A 5,877-nucleotide genomic window follows, 5' to 3' on the forward strand; every position below is an offset into this window, starting at 1 on the left:
TCAAGAATCATCGTATGAATCTCAACAATGGTGAGAACAAGTCATAGGTGAGGTTTTGTAGTGTGCTGATACCCAGCATGCATTGCAGCATGAAGCTTTCGATTGTCACCATTGTTGAGATTCATATGCTGATTCTTCATGTGTCTATTTGAGTGTAAATGATACAGTAGTTTTAAATTTTATCTATTGAATCCTTATTTTCTTGCGGCCACATTACCAAAAAAAATCTCATGCTTTAACACACTTGGTGAAAAAAAAAACAACAACAAATAAATACACACTCAAAAATACTCTTAATGAGTCTCACAAGACTCAGAACCAGTTCAGTAGATGACGTTCACGGCCAACTAGACATAGCTGACATCAACTGACCAGCATTGCTGTAACTAATGCATCATTAAAACCCACTTACAGCAAATACATCTGTTTAAATATCAAGAGTCAGGAGCCCAATTAAAGCAAACACTGATCTCCACAATGGTATCGTCAAACAAAACAATAAAACATCATCATCTAAACATCTCTTCATTCTCAATAAGATCTTCTATAGACATCTGACAGAAATAAAATCAGTCTGGTTAGAAATGCGTGAAGTTGGTAAAGTTGTGTGTTGACTTGTTTAAATGTTCAGTTGATTTCATCTAAGGCTGTGGCTGAAGTCAGTTCTATAGTTCTTGTGTTTGTCTTGTTTCTCTTTCAATCAGTGATTCTGCTCATTAACAGCAGCCGTTCATCAGTGTCTGAAGTCACTCATTAGTTTTCATTATCTCTGTAAGCTGGACTATATTAGTAAACTCATATACACTCAAAAAAATATTTCAGCCCTTAACATAATTCAATTACGTACATCTTTTCCATGCATTTAGATTACATAGTTTTAATTTAAACAAATCAAGTAAACTTAATGTGATTCAAATGCATCAGTCTTAAGTGAATGAAACAGGTAAAGTTGACGTAATATTTCCCAGTGTTAAACAAACCCTGCTCAGTGTTCATGTGTTTCCACACTACAGAGTGTTCAAGTAGCATTGACACAGTGTTGGAGTTAAGGAGATCATTATGTCATGATTGACCAATAATGATCAACACCTGCTGTTTACAAGCAGAATCACAGAAGGAAAGAGAAACACAAGAATCAGACACAGCCAAAGATAAAATGAACTTAAATAAATAAAGACATCAAATCTCTGATTAAACAACTTCACAAACAACATTACAGATTGACTTGATTTCTGTCATATATCCACAAATATTATTTCAGAACATCTAAACAGAGGTTTAGATGTTTTATTAAAAAAACTTTTCATTTGACCTCACCATCATGGTGAACAAGGTTTACTTTAGTTGGACTCTGGACCCTTTCACTTTCTTAGTTTAGTTTTTTTTCTTCCTCTTTGGTTGCTGTATTTGTGTTTGTAGAGCACATTTGTTATAGCAACAACCAAACAACAAGAAAAAAGAGTTTTATTAAATGTTCTTGGTTAATTATTATTGATGTACACCTTCAATAATAATTAACCAAGAACATTTAATAAATCATCATCCAATGGCCTGATTTGCTGATATCGTTCTGTGGTTTACCTTTTGGTTTCATGATATCTACAGTAGTCGCATGAACTGTTACTATTATTACTTTAAGATCTCCAGTGTTACTTAAACACACACAGACATCAAGAATTAGCATATGAATCTCAACAATGGTGACATTCAACAGCTGCATGCTGGGAGTCATGGGTGAGTTTTATAATCTGCTGTTACCCAGCATGCAGCTGTTGAATGTCACCATTGTTGAGATTCATATGCTGATTCTTGATGTCTGTGTGTGTCAAAAGGATTCCGTAGATTTCAAAGTTTAATGTATAAGATAAACTATAATAGATAATCCATAATAGTTCATACACCTGTTGTAAACATTATGAAAATAATAGACTAACCGCATGAGATCAGTGCATCAGGCCACTGGATGATAATGATTTCACAACCAAAAAAAATTTACCAAAAACACCAAATCAGACTTTTTTTTTTTTTTTTTTTTTTTTTTTGACTTTTTTATTTTGCTGTAATAGACACAGCAGCCCAAAAAAAAAAAAAGTCAAGAGTCCAACTAAAGTAAACCCTGATCGCCATGATGGTGAGGTCAACTGAAACTTAAAAAAAAATAAATAAATAAAACATATAAACCTCTGTTTAGACGTTCTGAAATAATATTTGTGGATATATGACAGGAATCAAGTCAAACTGTAATGTTGTTTGTGGAGTTGTTTAATCAGAGATTTAATGTCTTCATTTATTTAAGTTCATTTTATCTTTGGCTGTGTCTGATTCTTGTGTTTCTCTTTCCTTCTGTGATTCTGCTTGTAAACAGCAGGTGTTGATCATTATTGGTCAATCATGACATAATGATCTCCTTAACTCCAACACTGTGTCAATGCTACTTGAACACTCTGTAGTGTGGAAACACATGAACACTGAGCAGGGTTTGTTTAACACTGGGAAATATTACGTCAACTTTACCTGTTTCATTTACGTAAGACTGATGCATTTGAATCACATTAAGTTTACTTGATTTGTTTAAATTAAAACTATGTAATCTAAATGCATGGAAAAGATGTACGTAATTGAATTACGTTAAGGGCTGAAATATTTTTTTGAGTGTGGGCATGAGGGGCTGTTTGTAAATCAATGGACAGCACCGTGGCTGCAGTGGTGACATTCAAGTTCCATCATCTCCCAGGACCTGAAGTGGGACACTCACATCAACTCCATTGCAAAAAAGGCCCAACAAAAGTTGTACTTCCTTCGACAGCTGAGGAAGTACAACCTGCCGCAAGAGCTGCTGAAACTGTTCTACTCAGCCGTCATCGAGTCTGTTCTGTGCACATCAGTAACTGTCTGGTTTGGCTCAGCTACAAAATCAGACACCAGAAGATTACAGAGAATGGTTGGGACCGCAGAGAGGATTATTGGTGCTCCCCTGCCCACCCTTCAAGAACTGTACACATCCAGAGTGAGGAAAAGGGCTCATAAATCACTCTGGATCCCTGACATCCAAGTCCTTCCCTTTTTAAACTTTTGCCATCTGGCCGGCGCTACAGAGCCCCAAATACCAGGACGGCCAGGCACAAGAACACAAGTTTCTTCCCCCAGGCAATCTACATTATGAACAGTTAAATGTTCCCCCCATTATGCAATAACAATGTGCAATATCCTTATATTTGTTTGTTACCACCTACATCCTAGTACATCCCTACATCTCCTTCTACTCTATTCCATTCTATCATCTGTGTCACAACTATACATACCACTTATTTATTTCCTAATTATTTTTCAATTTTTTGTCTATTTATATTTACATATGTGTATTTTTTTAATCTCATCTTATTTTTATTGTCTGTGTTGTTGTTGCCTCTGTGCACTGGAAGCCTGTGACACTAAAACAAATTCCTTGCATGCGCAAGCATACTTGGTGATAAAGCTCTTTCTGATTCTGATTCTGAAAAACTTACAGTGTCATAGCTAAGCCTACAGATATACAGTCATAAAGACAAAACTTTATTGGCATGATTGGGCATTAAAACATACAACCTGCTTTAAGTAGCCTAACATAGAGAATGTTAATTAGGAGGTTAAACGAAATGAAGGGGATAACCAATGATAATAATAGCTAACAATAATAATGATAACAGCAACAACAACAACAACAACAACAATGAAAGAAAGAAAGAATGACCAGTGAACGGATTTAAAATACTGGGAGGGGACAGATAAAAATGTTTTTTTGTTATAACATTTATTGATTGTAACAATAAATGTACAAATCATTAGAATGCTTTCTGAAGAAAACAAACGTGCACAATAAGGATTTAGGTTAACAGAATAGGCTAATTTCTTAGTTCTGCACAGTTCATTCAAACCAAAATATTAATGTAGCTGATAATATCATAATATTATAACTGGTCCATTATTAAAAGCTAAACTAGTTACAAACATCTGTCAAAGGTCTTTTGTGCCCTGGAGGCAAGACTGGGAAAATAATAATACTCATCACTTAATCGTTGATCAGCTTTTGCTGTAGGCCTGTAGGTCCTGTAATTGGTAATGACTGCACTTTGCCATTGTTATCAGGACCGAAGTAACCCTTCCCTATAAATGTTGATCCCTGTTTACAACAGGTGGCTCTCCAGTAATACTTTGAGACAGTAACTCTAGGTTTACTTATTGGAATTTTTTTGTTGGTATCAGGAACTACACCAGTCACCACATACGCTTCATCACAGGACTGCAGATCATCAATAACAGCCTTCTCGTGTTCCTTCCATTTACCCCGATTGAAGGTTTGATCCTGTGGAGTGGCGTTGGTCAGGGTGGAGGTGGCCAACATGGACAGATGATTGTTTGTGTGCTGAGCATTTGTATTATCCAGCTAGAGGACATGCAAGAAAAATGCAACAAAGTATCTCAGACTGTTCTAGTCATAAAAACATTGACATTTCAAATACATATGCTATAAAATACAGTTGAACAGTTACCTGAGGTTCGATATACCAGGCGTCACACCTGCCAATGTTTGGACTCTTCAACACATACGCAGAGTAGATGGGGATCCTCCATGCTGTGTTGTATAAAGTTGCATAAAGATAAATTGGTTTATCATTGTTGCTGATGAGCTCAGTGCTGGTGTAAACTGAGGAGGGCTGTTACTCAAAAAGAACTGCTTGCACAGACTAAAATCCTGCCCAACCTCACTCAGAGAGAGGTGCGGTAACAGAAGAAAAATGAAAAGTTTCATGATGGAGCTCAAGCAACGAGTGAGCAGAGAATATCGAAGTACTCTTTCTTTATCAGGGTTTAGGACACAAGGGGAGGGGATAGATTCACACGTTTGCAAAGGTAGATAAAATACACATTTCCATTATGTTATGAGGTGTCTTTTTATCTTACACCTTCAACCCTATGATTATTCAGGTATGGTAAGGATAGTCAAATTTAGACTAAACAGTGAAGTACTCACCTGCCCACAGGTTGAAGTCCTTCAGGAATGTCGTAGACATTCTTGCTGTTCTTCTTTTTTAGACTCAGTTTGTAGTTGTAAGTCCCGCAGGACGCATGAGAAATGAAAAGCTCAAAATGCTCTCATTACAATGAGTTGATTTTCCATAAAACATAGATTCATTGATGAGCCTTCATAATGATAGACTCCATGTTTGCTGGATCAAGAACATTTACAAAATATTTGTATTCCTCTACTCTATCGACTGTCTTGTCATGACTGTACACTGGTAGAGCCTTGAAAAGATCCAGTTAATGTATAAAGTGTGTCTAAAGTGACTCCATTCAACTTAACACATTGCTGCCTACATGTTAATCCAAAAGAAGACCCAAAGAACCAGCTCCTGACTAACTTTGTATTCATTTACAAGTTTCTTTGCTTAAATAATGGGATGCAGTGTATTGAACGCTGAGGAAAAATCTGAAAACTACAGTCTAGCAAAGGTGCTCCCACTCTCCGAAGGTTAATGGAGGGTATTCAAGAGGAACAGTTTTGCATCATCTATGCTTCCCTTAACGTGATAAGCAAATTGTAACGGCTCACTCATGACTGTTAGAAGTTGTAACTTAAACTCCGTTTCCAATGCTTTCATAACGGTGGAGAACTGAGAATAGTAACCTGAGGACAAGCTCACTGCAACTCCCTTCAGCCTGAAGAATGCCTTCCACATGTGCGAGATGAACTGAGGGCCCTGGTCGACACGATGTCCTCCAGGAGACTATAGTTCCTGAAGACATTAGTAAACAAGCTTTGAGTAGTTTCCAGTGCAGTAGGTAAACCCTTGAGGGGTATCAATTTGCAGGCTTTTGAGATCCTGTCTATAACTA

The 5,877-nt window shown here is 36.8% G+C and overlaps 1 pseudogene; it reads right to left on the reverse strand.

Annotated features, from left to right (window-relative positions):
* Nucleotides 1–3,962: 3,962 nt before the first annotated feature.
* LOC127160528 (endonuclease domain-containing 1 protein-like) lies at nucleotides 3,963–4,789 on the reverse strand (annotated as a pseudogene).
* Nucleotides 4,790–5,877: the final 1,088 nt, after the last annotated feature.

This window comes from Labeo rohita, unplaced genomic scaffold (genome assembly GCF_022985175.1).
Source record: "Labeo rohita strain BAU-BD-2019 unplaced genomic scaffold, IGBB_LRoh.1.0 scaffold_375, whole genome shotgun sequence".
Taxonomy (NCBI): Eukaryota; Metazoa; Chordata; class Actinopteri; order Cypriniformes; family Cyprinidae; genus Labeo; species Labeo rohita.